This window comes from Leptonychotes weddellii, chromosome 5 (assembly GCF_054177405.1).
Source record: "Leptonychotes weddellii isolate Sample4059 chromosome 5, ASM5417740v2, whole genome shotgun sequence".
NCBI lineage: Eukaryota > Metazoa > Chordata > Mammalia > Carnivora > Phocidae > Leptonychotes > Leptonychotes weddellii.
This window is the reverse complement of record NC_138373.1, coordinates 122,171,866-122,184,852: the sequence shown is the minus strand read 5'-3', so window position 1 is coordinate 122,184,852 and position 12,987 is coordinate 122,171,866. Positions and strand designations below refer to the sequence as shown.

The window sequence follows — 12,987 nt, the reverse complement described above, 5'->3', positions numbered from 1 at the left end:
AGTTTAAGACATTCAAGTTCAAATAGGGGGGAAATGAAAGGCTTAAAAAAAGGTAAAATGAAAGGTGAGTTTCTTGGTCCATAGCATTTTGTTTTGTTTTGTTTTTTAAAGATTTTATTTATTTATTTGAGAGAGAGCGAAAGTGACCACAGAGGCAGAGGGAGAAGCAGACTCGCCACTGAGTGTAAAGCCTGATGCGGAGCTCGATCCCAGGACCCTGAGACCATGACCTGAGCCAAAGGCAGACGCTTAACTGACTGAACAACCCAGGAACCCCATAGCATTTTGAAATACAACTGGGTGAATGTTGGGAGTTCCTTGATTAAGTTCTTTGGCTTAGGGATAATCCTGCAAGGCTCTTGGCTCTGCCCCTTGGATTCTTGGTTCGGCCCTCTGAGTCATCCTTCCTTTTTTTGGAAGGTAGCATGTGTTCACAGATGAGTAGGTTTATCAGACTATTTCTTGACAATAAAATTGGGTGGGGGGGGCAGTCTGACAGCCTCCTTTTGTTTTACATTCTGTCTTTTTCATCCCAAGCTGGCACTGTTTCTGCTGAAATAAATTTTTCAAGAACTTGGTGCATCTTCAAGTATTTCAATGAAGTTCACTCCATTAGACAAAGACCACACAATCTACAGTTTGTTTCTATAAAATAATCTCATCTCTATCTTTGGCTCCTGCTGAGAGCCTAGGGCTGAGGAATAGCACCTTTAAACTTCTTAGAGGTTTAATGGTTTGCTTGAGAAGATCTGAGACACACCCTCAATCTCCTGAAATAGCCCTTTGTGTGATTAAGCACCTTGACTTTTTTTTTTTTAAGATTTATTTATTTGACAGAGAAAGAGGCAGTGAGAGAGGGAACACAAGCAGGGGGAGGGGTGATGGAGAAGGAGGCTTCCCGCGGAGCAGGGAGCCCCATGCAGGGCTCGATCCCAGGACCCTGGGATCATGACTCGAGCCGAAGGCAGACGCTTAACAACTGAGCTACCCTGGTGCCCTGTGCCTTGACTTTTGATTTCTTTGAGGTTTTAACAAAAGGTTGTGGAGTTACTCCCTGGGCATTTTCTCTGGAGCAAGCTTTCCTGACAGTGTTCAGAAGCCATCTCCTAGTGTTAGTATTTTTTCCATCTGGGGAGGAGGAAGATTTTCCAAAATCATCAAGTCCTGTTCCCTTTTTGATTAACAATTCTTCCCTTAAATTGTCTCTCTTTTCTTGAATTTTTACTATAAGTAGCAAGTTGTCATCTTCAATACTTTGCTTGGAAATCTCCTTAACTATATAGCCAAGTTCATCACTTATAAGTTCTGCTTTCAATATAATGGCAGGAGGCAATTTCACTAAGTTGTCTGCCACTAGGATTCCCTTTCTTCCAGTTTCCAGTAACACATTCCTCACTTCCTTCTGAGCCCTCAATAGTAATGTCCTCAGTTCCATATTTCTACTGATAATCTGGTCATGGCAATTTAGGCTTTATCATCCTCTAACATTCTTCCAGCCTCCACCCACTGCTTCACCCACAGACACATTTTTAGGTATTTGTTATAACAGCACCCCATTTCTAGGTACCAAAATCTGTATGGTTTTCTATTTGTGTGTAACAAATCCCATAAATTTAGCAGCTTAAAACAACACACTTTATTATCTCTGTTTCTGTGGGTCAAGACTCCAGGCAGAGCTTAGCTGGGGTTTCCACTTTTGGGTCTCTCCAGGCTACACTGAATGTGTTGGCTGGGCTGTGTTCCCATCTGGAGGCTCAAGTGAAGAAGAATCTGCTTCCAGACTCCCTCAGATTTTTGACAGAATTCACTTCCTTGCAGCTGTAGGAGTAAGAGCTTCAGAGGTTTTTTTCTGGCTGTCGGCCAGTGGCTGTCTTCAGCTTCTAGAGGCCACCTGAGTTTCTTGCCACGTGGTCCTCTCCATAGGCAGTTCACAACATAACAGCTTGCTTCATCAAAGTCGGCACGAAAGTGAGAAAGAACAATTCTGCTAACAAGATGGATTCTTACATAATGTAACATAATGATGAGAGTGATATATCCTACCACATCTATGATATAGTGTAATGTAATTATGGGGGTAATATCTTAGCACCTTTGCCATATTCTGTTGGTTAAAAGCAATTCACAGACTCTATCTTGTGAAAATTTATAAAGGGAAATCTTTCTAAAGTGAACTCGGGATAATAGAAGGGGAGCTGGAATGGGAAGCCATACCACTCAGTGTCAATTATAGGAAGAACTGTCAATTACAGACCCCTAAAAAAAGAATCCTCAATAGGAAAGAATCATCAGTTACAGGGCCCAAGAGGGAAAGATGTACATTGCATCTGCTACAAGAAATTAGCTACCCCTGCAACTCAGCCATTGAGAAACCTTCATTACCCTAGACTTGGGCTTTCCTCTGACTTTTGATCAAAACAACCCGTCCAACTTCCTCCTTTTCCATAAAATAACACTCCTTTCCTTTGTTAGACTTGCCAATAGTTTTGCTATAACCTGCTTATCCTGAATTGCAATTCTCTGTTTTTCCCAAATAAATCCACTCTTGCGGATAAAATAACTGACTTTTATTTTTCAGGTTAGCAACCTATATTTGGGGGTAAGAGCATTAATACTGGAAGACAGAGATCACTGGGAGTTACCTTAGGGCCAGCTGCTGCACACACATAATTTCTCAGGATTAATGATAATCCTAAATGCAATGCTAAAACTTCATGGAAGAAAGCACACAAAAGGATTAGAAGATACAGTATCTCTCCTCTGGAAAGGCAGAACTTGCCCTGGGTACTAGATTGGCTAGGCTGACAAGTGGAGCTCAATAAATTTCTGTTGTAGAGAGAGGATTTTATCAAGTATGAACCTGGCAGAGCTTGACAGCTCAGAAAGAGTGACAGAAGTCTTTAAATATAAAGGAGAAAACTATTAAAGAACATTTATCACACATACAAAAAAACACACTAGTTTCTTCAGTTATCTCTATTCCCATGGTGTCTGTCACTTCAAGTGATAATCACCACTTATTCTGCTTTGGTAGAGTGACTATCATTCACTTTACTTTGGTCAAGTTATTTGTCAAATCATAAAGGTGAAATGAGAGGATTGTCAGGTCATATGTTTGGTAGGATGGAATTACAAAGAAAGGAAAACTATGACACTTGGGGAAGGAGTTATAAGGAAGGAAAACCAATGGGATGCTTAAGGACTTGAGTCAGAGTCATCTGGATACCATGGCTAGCACAGTGAATTATTCTCACATAAAACTTCTAAAATGGTTACCTTAAGATTACACTGGCTACATGGTCAGGGTTCTCATTTCCTTTTCTTAAAACTGGATTGGTGCTCTTTGAAATGTCTGAAGATATATAGCTACCGTTGGTTGAGTGTATTGTATTACAGGCCCAGCACTGAGCTAATTGCTTTGCATGCAATTTCCCAACATCTTTATGGGGATAGATGATATTCTTTTTTTTTTTTTTTAAGATTTTATTTATTTATTTGACAGAGAGAGAGACACAGCGAGAGAGGGAACACAAGCAGGGGGAGTGGGAGAGGGAGCAGGCTTCCCGCGGAGCAGGGAGCCCGATGCGGGGCTCGATCCCAGGACCCTGGGATCATGACCTGAGCCGAAGGCAGACGCCTAACGACTGAGCCACCCAGGCGCCCCGGGATAGATTATCCTTTCTCCTAAGTATAGGGAAACTGTTAACCTTGGTGTTAGGATGTTGAATAACTTGCCCAAGGTCACACAGCTAGTAAACATCATAGCCAAGACCCAAGCTCGTATCTGCTGACTCTAAAGTTAAAGCCTTCTTTTGTTTTAACTTTTTTAAAAAGATTTTATGTATTTATCTGACAGAGCACGCAAAAGCAGGAGGAGCGGCAGGCAGAAAGAGAAGGAGAAGCAGGCTCCCCACTTAGCTGAGAGCCTGTTGAGGGCTCAATCCTGGAACCCTGGGGTCATAACCTGAGCTGAAGGCAGACACTTAACTGACTGAGCCACCCGCGCACCCTCAAAATAAAGTTTTTAATATTTAAAAAGAATTTAAGTTTTTCCATACCTCATTTTAGTTTTTAAACTAGGGACCTTAAAATTTCTGTTTTTCTCTGGAAGATGCAAACTAACCTATAGTAACAGAAAGCTCATCAGTGGTTACTGGAGGATGGGAGAGGGCTGGGAGAGGCAAGAGGCATGAAGAAGGAAATACAAAGTAGCACAAAAAAACTTTTGGTAATGAGGTGCCTGGGTGGCTCTACTGAGTAGGTTAAACCTCCGGATCTTGATTTCAGCTCAGGTCATGATCTCAGGGTCGTAGTATCCAGTCCTTCATCAGGCTCCCCGCTTGGCAAGGAGTCTGCTTGGGATTCTTTCTCTCCCTCTGCCCCTCCTCCTGTTTGCATGCACCCTCCCAATCTCTCTCTCTCAAAATAAGTAATTAAAAAAAAAAAAAAACTTTTGGGAATGATAAATATGTTCACTATCTTGAGCTATGGTAGCAATAGTTCACAGTTGAATACATATGTCAAACTTATCAAATTATACTTTAAATATGGACAGTTGATTATATGTCAATTATTCTTCATATTACAGATGAGGAAATAGATGTCAAGAAGTTAGAGTGCCTTGTCCAACATTAGCCAGAGAGGTGGTAGCAGAGACAGGATAAAAATAATAGCTTTTAAAATATTTGAACAAGTGCTATTTTTCCCTCTCAATTTGGTAATTTATCCCTACATGGTTTCAAAAGGGACTTGAAGAGACATAAAATATGAAATGCATATTATAGGAAGAAGACTGTATTTAAGAACTCTGGGTTAACTTACATATCTCATTTGAGCACTGGAAATACATGGTGAATTCATTTGATGAAAAGGTTTAATGCATCTCAGAAGTTTGTCATCACATGCAATCTGAGAAATACATTATCTTCAGGAATTTTATAATTATGTGACCAGCAGGGGGCAACTAAATACTTCAGAAACAGCATCATGTACAGGAAAACACATTAAAATTGGAGAGACTATGAGCATTCTCAGTTGTATAGAACTAAATACCTTCTAAAATGATAATTAACAACTAGTCAGACATTCTCACAATATTGAATTTGTAAAGATAATTAGAACACTCTCCTAAGTAAAATCTATATACTAACTCAGTCAAATTTGAGTACCAGGTAATTTATTTATTTATTTATTTATTTGAGAGAGAGAGGGCGTGAGCAAGCAAGCACCCACTCAAGTGGGGGGAGGGGCAGGGGGAGAGAATCTTCAAGTACACTCCCTGCCGAGCTCCATAGCCTGACAAAGCAGGGCTCAATCTCAGGACCCATGAGATCACAACCTGAGCTAAACCCAAAAGTTGGATGCTTAACCAATTAAGCCACCCAGGTGTTCCATGGAGTACCAGGTAAATTTTGTCTAAAATATTCTAACTCTTTAAACCTCTTGAAACAATGTCTAACACACAGTAGGCATTCAGGAATAAGTGAACAAATTCCTATTTTGCTGATTCTCTGATAATTGCTATCATTTTATTCTGGGATCTTTTATTCCCTTGTTAAATTGGCAAGATTTCATTTTCCATTCCTTTTGTCATACCTAGGTTCTCATTGAACAACTACTTTTGGATAAAGTTGTCCTATCAATAATGGGGCTTAGGCAGTGACAGATGCTCATATGTTTTAACTCTCCTCTGAATTCAGAACCAATTAATAAGGAGCCAAATAGAGAAAGATGAAAAACCACCTTCTTACTGATAAAGCTGTTTGGACAATATGACTTCAATGTACAGCCACAACCAGATTTTTCCATACTTCTCCCCAAGTGCAAATGGAATATGGCATAATAAAAGGAAAATCTGGGTCTGCAGGACAGATAAACTTGGGCAGAATCACTGGTCTCCACACTCAGTGAGGTCAACAGTAGAAAAAATGAGGGTTAGGACTCAGACCTGCCTCTAGAAGGCAGGCCTAAGCTCTGATCCATGTGTGTTTAGTTTATTACACAGAATGAGAAAGAGAATAGAACATAATCTGTTGTGGGTGGGTACATCTGAAAAATATGGCAAGAAAGGGGCTCGGTCTTATTTTCTTCTTCTTAAATCACCAATTATATAAAATAACTCTTTCTTCTCAGGGAAGATGGTAGAAATAAAAATGGAAGTTACTCTTCCCTGAAGTTCTGAAAGTAGCATATTCCTATTTTAAGAACCAGGCAGGGGAGCACCTAAATATGTAAATATATAAATTTATAAATATATAAATGTCTAACTAGAGAGTACAATAATTAGTGATTATATATATGATTTTTTTGCTCTGGAGAGAGGACTAGGCTAGAGATACATATTAGATTAAAAAGAATGAGAACACAAGATCCATTTTCTCCTCTCTTTTCTAGGAAGAAGATGTAAAGTGAAAAGAGAAGAGGGCTGAGTTTGAAACTTTGGAGCAACAAATAAATAACAGAGAAAGATAAACTTGTAGAGAAGAATGAGGAAGAGTCAGAAAGGTAGGAAGAAAACTAATATGATGACATAAAAACTATAAGAAGTGAGTTTCTGTCCAAGGCCAACAGAGGCACACAAGTAAGCTGCCAATTCGTGAAGACTGCTACAGTGGAAAGGCTACATGGTTCTAGTGCTGAGGCAGCCCTATGAACCATGGGTGAGATGCAAAGGCAAAGGAAATCTGCAAGCAGAGAGGCTTTATTTTATTTTATTCTGAAGTGGAATGAAAGTTTATTAAATGAAGGTGAGAACAGAAAGGAAAGGAGCTCTCTAGAGAGGGGTCCTGAATGGGTTGTCCTGCAAGCAGAGAGGCTTTAAAGAAGTAACCAGCTAGGTTGGTGCCCTGGCAGTCCCTTAGGCTGGAATTTTTACAGTCTCATGTTGATGATGATTCAGAAACTATATGTAGGGCCAGTAGGAAATAGTGATTTTCTTAAAAAAAAAAAAAATTTCTGTTACTGTGAAAGTAGTACATGTATGGTAGAAAGTTGGAAACCATATATAAGTAAAATAGAAAAATAAAAGAACCATATTTCCCATCTATTACCATTGTTAACAGCTTATTGTATATCTTTCCATACCTTTATTTATCCCTATATATGCATATAAATGTATATATTTTTAACCAAAATAGTTTCATACCCGGTATGCAGTTTTACAACCTATTTACTTTTTTTAAATTAACAACCTCTACCTTTCCAAGTAAATGAATTTTCATCTTATCTAAAACCCAAAATCAGATTTCCCCACTAGTCTCCAAATTATCAATATTCAGAAAATTACTAACTAAAAGTAAGGAATTTATTTTTCCTTTCCTGTATGAACCGTATTTTAAGGTAACCAAATAGTTCTAGGTATAAAGGCAAGCTCTATTTTACTGAAAAAAAAAAGTCAGAATATAGAATGAGTGATGGTATTAAAATTATTTTGCAATTCTTATTGCAATTATTGACATGTACAAGGGTTTTAAAACAAGTGTTAAAACATGAGGTTTATGTTTGAAGAGGAACTAGGCATATGCATGGTATCAAAGTAATGCCATGCAATTACTTCCTAGTCATGAGTTTATAAAGTAGGGATGAGACTGCCATATCATTATTTCAATATCAGTCTAAGCATCAATAATTGAGCATTAATCGAATAACATGAAAGATGCTATACAAAGTATACTACATTACCTATATTTATTCTAGCCCAAAATGTTTAACTCGAATCCAGCAAACCTTTACAACTAATATCTCTCAAAGATTTCAAAAGGCCATTTTTATATCTATTGACTATTATAAACAAGGTGTTCTGCATCGCTAAGTGACAGTGCAAGGGCAGAAGAATGAGGAAATGTGTGCATTACTGCATTGTGCTTAGAGATAAATTTTGTTTTACTATGATTCATTGTACTTAAGAAATAAGTTTGGCAAGAGAGGACTGGCTTAGAGTGTTGACTTCGTGTATTGCAACACTCGAATGTCTGTTTGAAGTCTTATTTGGGGCAAGTACAACTCTCAAATTGAGTCTATCTCCTGGTTGCCGAAGAAATGGCTTTCATTCTCACATCACATGTGAGACCTGATATTTGAATTGTAGAGATTCTTAAATAAATCTGCTTCCATGGCCTGGGGTTATGCCCACCTATGTATCTTCTATAATTCTCAGAATTAGGCCAGTCGCCACAAAGTTTTGGGATCAATGGAAAGTTGGTAGAGTATAGTGTGTGTGTAATTTTTTTACAACTGAGTAAAGTGAAAATACAGTAATATTGTGTATAATGTAATATTCCCCAAAGAGAGTAACCATAACAGCTTATGTTTCTTAAGTTCTTTCTTATCACAACACTGTAAAATAAAAAAAAATTTTTTTAACTCCACTTTACAGATGAGGAAAGAGGTCTCACAGCTAGTAAATGACAAGACTAGCATTATATATCTGATGTTAGAGTTGGAGCTCAACCCCACTACACTATACTACTTCAGTGAGTCAAATTTATATTGATGAACTTTGTAATATTGATTAAATTGATTTTTTAAAAAGACTTATTTTATTAATTTATTTTTAAAGATTTTATTTGTCAGAGAGAGAGAGAGAGAGAGCGCACAAGCAGGGGAAGCAGCAGCCAAGGGAGAAGAGGATCCCCATTGAGGAAGGAGCCTGATGTGGGACTTGATCCTGGGACCTTGGGATCATGACCTGAGCCGAAGGCAGATGCTTAACCAACAGAGCCACCCAGGCATCCCAAGACTTATTTATTTTAAAGAGAGAAAGAGTGTGCGTTTGAGAGAGGGGCAGAGGGAGAGAGAGAGAATCCTCAAGCAGACTCCCCTCTGAGCACTGAGCCCAATGTGGGGCTTGATCCCAGGACACTGAGATCATGACCTGAGCTGAAATCAAGAGTCAGCTGCTTAACTGACTGAGCCACTCAGGCGCCCCTTTGATTAAATTGATTTTAAGATTTTCTTTCAATTTAATAGTAATACTAACTCATAACAGTTTCTGGATTATCACCCGCTAACCTAATGGGAACATCTCTGCATAAAATGAAAGTACTTAGTTCTTGCCAAATATTAGCACTGAAGAAATAAAAACATTAACAGAATACTTTCAGCTATTCTTTTTTCCAGAAAACAGTGTTAATCAAGGCAAAGCCTAAACTGTTTCACTTGACTTTTTTTGCTACTTTTTATGAATTTGACAGTTGTGCATTTGGAATCTGTTCAAATTCTATTTGTAGCTGAATCATGTGAATGCCAAGGAGATCAGTACATCTGCTTCTTAGCATCTCTAGAGTAATCTGTATTTGCAGAATGCTTTATATAAATTTGAACATGTTAATGTGCTTAATCAGATTTATTTACCATAGGTCATATGATATTTGGCCTTTCACAGTGGTTTAATAGAGGTTTGGAGCAAATAACAGCATGAGTTGCTATTGATTTAAATACTTTTACCAAAAAATAATCATGGACATGGGACACCTGGGTGGCTCAGCTGGTTAAGTGTTCACCTCAGGTTGTGATCTTGGGGTCCTAAGATTGAGCCCTGCACAGGGCTCCCTGCTTGGCAGGGAGTTTGCTTCTCCCTCTCCCTGCTCGTGATTTTTCTCTCTTTCCCTCTTAAATAAGATCTTTAAAAAAAATAGACATGATAAAGAGGAAATGATTACTATCTTAAGGGTAGAAAATAACAAGTAGTAGGGCGCCTGAGTGGCTCAGTTGGTTAAACAACTGCCTTTGGCTCAGGTCATAATCCTGGAGTCCTGGGATCGAGTCCCACATTGGGCTCCCTGCTCAGCAGGGAGTCTGCTTCTCCCTCTGACCCTCCCCCGTCTTGTGCTCTCTCTCTCTCAAATAAATAAATAAAATCTTAAAAAAAAAAAAAGAAAATAACAAGTAGTAATTGTAGAGTACATTCCCATGGATTTAACCTACAGATAGAGAAAAGAAAAGTGACATAATTTGAAGGTAGGTTTTTCTCCCCCTAAAGTAGGGGCCTGATTATCCAGTATGTGTCCTTAAGAAATGAGACATTTTAAAAAAACATAATCACATATAATTATCATGCCTAAGATGATTAATAATTCCTTGATATCATGTAATATCCAACCAGTAGTAGTATTTCCCTGATTATCTCATTAATGTCTTTTTATAAAAATGATTTGAAACAGAATCTAAAAGAGGTCCATACATTGTATTTGGTTGATATATCTGATGAGTCTACTTTTTTTAATAAACATTTGTAATTTTATTTAAAAAAATAAAACGTCACAACCATGAACATTGTTACAGTTAGACGCCCTCTTGGTTTTCCACAGTGATACTGAGCATGTTCACAAGGGGTTCCCATTGTTTAGTCTTAGTTTATTTTTAATTTAATTTTTTAAAGATTTTATTTATTTATTTGGGAGAGAGAGAGCATGGGGGGCGGGGAGCAGAAGCAGAGGGAGAAGCGGACTCCCCGCTGAGCAGGGAGCCCAATGCAGCACTCCATCCCAGCATCCTGGGATCATGACCTGAGCTGAAGGCAGACGCTTAACCAACTGAGCCACCCAGGCGCCCCTGTTTAGTCTTAGTTTAAACAACCAAAACAACCGTCTTTAAAAGAAGGAAAAAAAAGTTTAGCACACTACCGTTTAACTTGTTTTAATGTTTCTTCACAAATGGTGAAAAATAGACAAGGTATAATCACCATGTTGTGGCCAACCTTATAAATATGAAATTATAAATTTAAAACATTTTCTGGTTTAAAAATAAATCTGGTAGTCAATGAAGCTGTACAGGGTCTCTGCGTCTAGTAGGGACAGTCTCTGCGTTCCTGACAGTGCTCACCTTTATCCATTTTTCCAGGTCCTCCATACCCACCTCTTCTTCCTCCTATCTGTTCCATCAAAGGTCCAAGGGGCCCACCAGGGCCGCCCCATCTTCCTCCACTAAAGCAACCTCAGTCCATACCCCAGCCACCACGGAAGCCACCTCTTTCTCCACCATGACCACTTCTGAACATCCCACTGGGACTACTGTAGTCCATGAGGCTGCCTCTTCCTCCCCGCATGCCACCAGGGCCACCTCTGCCACGGTCGCCACCCGGGGGTGGAAAGGGTGGTTGGAAGGAAGCCTTCAGGCTTCGAGATGTTGCACTGGTTGCATTCTATTCTCTGGGCAAAGTTCTGGTTTCCACACCCTTGATTGGGGCACTGCCAGTCTCCAGCTCAGTGCTGGACGTTTCCTCCTCCAGATGGGAACCCCGGGGCCCTCTTGGGGGAAAGCCACCTCTGTCTCCTCCATGGCTTCCCATGTGACCCACTGGGACCCCCCAGGGCCTCCTGGGCCCCCTGGACCTCCACGGAGTGGCTGTGGCATCCCTCTGCCCTTTCAGGGAGGCATACCACCCTGCATGCTGTACATCGGAGGCTTCTTCCTAGCAAGAGAAACCTTAAGTTTGCTCCATTGAAATTCTTTCCCATCAAACCACTCCATGGCAGCCTTGGCAGTTGGTGGGTCTTCATAGGACACCATAGCATCACCTTTGGGCTTTCTTGTTTCCTTGTCCAAGTAGATATGGATCATGGGTTGTCCAGTTCTCTTGTTCATCTTAACAATCCCACACTGCTTAATGAAGTCTGCCAGATCATCTAGGATCACACTGTCATTTAAGCCTTGCACATAAATTGCATTGTTGTCTTCATCTGGATCTACAGGTGGGCCTAGATCAAGATCTGGTCCTTCGACCATGGGTCGACCAGGTTTATTGAAGCCACCTCGCTCTCCAGCACCCATTCCACTATGTCCTCCTCCCTGCCCACCTCTGCTCATGCCTCCACGATCAAATCCCCCTCTTTCCCTGCCCCGGTTATCAGGCCCACCCATGATCCCATTCTCTCCTGGTCTGGAAAATCCTCCAGACTCCTGCCCATAAACACTCATGCTACTGGGGTGGTCCTGTCGGAATGAACTCTGCTGCCCATAGCTGCTGCTCTGTTGGCTATACTGACTTGGAGCCTGGCTGTAGGATCCAGTTTGGGAGGGATAACTAGTGGGCAGCTGCTACCCATAGCTGCTTTGTTGACCATAGCTACTTGCTGTCCACAGCTGCTGGGCTGTCCATAGGTGTTCTGCTGAGAGTAACTGCTCTGATCATAACTAGTTGGCTGTGCAGAGGAATAGCTGGTAGGAAGATAAGATGGTGGTACCCTGACTGGCTGGGGTCAGCTCCCAGGGTAGCTCCCAGGTATCTGGGGATAACTATAGTTACTCTTGTCCATATCCTAGGCTGTGCTGGTTGTAACCTCCTGTGCTAGACTGAGGTTGACTAGTCTCAGCAGATTTGTTACCATCCTGCGGTTTTGCAGGTTCAGTGGCTGCCGGCTGCTGCCCATAGGCTGGGTAAGCAGGCTGAGTGCCATATGCAGACTGAGCTGCATAGGAGGCCTGTAGTGACCATAGCAGTGGTATCATAAGCACCAGTGCCATACCCCTGAATAGGCAGACTGTATGCCTGGGGGGCAGTTGGAGTGGTGTAACCAGCGGGAGGCTGTTCCATAAGAAGTTGCCTAGGCGGTCTGCCCATAAGTCGCAGTTATCTGAGTCTGGGTATAGCTGACATAGTGGGCTGTCCATAGGTTCCATAACTTTGCTGCCCATATGCCTGGGTGGTCTGTGCATATCCTTGAGTGGGTTGTAGCTTGGCAGTAGGTACTATAATCCGTGGACACCATTTTAATGTTGATGAGTCTATTTTAATACGTAATAGTGCCCCATTTTCCCCCTTGCCTTTATTTATTGCATAAAGTTCATTTTCTTCTAGAATTTTCCCTGTTCTTAGTTTAGATCATTGTATTCATATGGTGTACTGCTTTTCTAATAATTTCAGGAAGGGGGGCTGGGAGGCAAACGATGTTAGGTCCAAGACTATTGGCTGACAACAAAAGAAAGTTAGTCAAAATAATCAACACAATGTGGTACCACAAGGGGCAAAGTGTTTGGTCATCTCTGGAA

The 12,987-nt window shown here is 40.6% G+C and overlaps 1 pseudogene; it reads right to left on the bottom strand.

Annotated features, from left to right (window-relative positions):
* Positions 1-11,272: 11,272 nt before the first annotated feature.
* Positions 11,273-12,820, bottom strand: LOC102734882 (RNA-binding protein EWS pseudogene; annotated as a pseudogene).
* Positions 12,821-12,987: the final 167 nt, after the last annotated feature.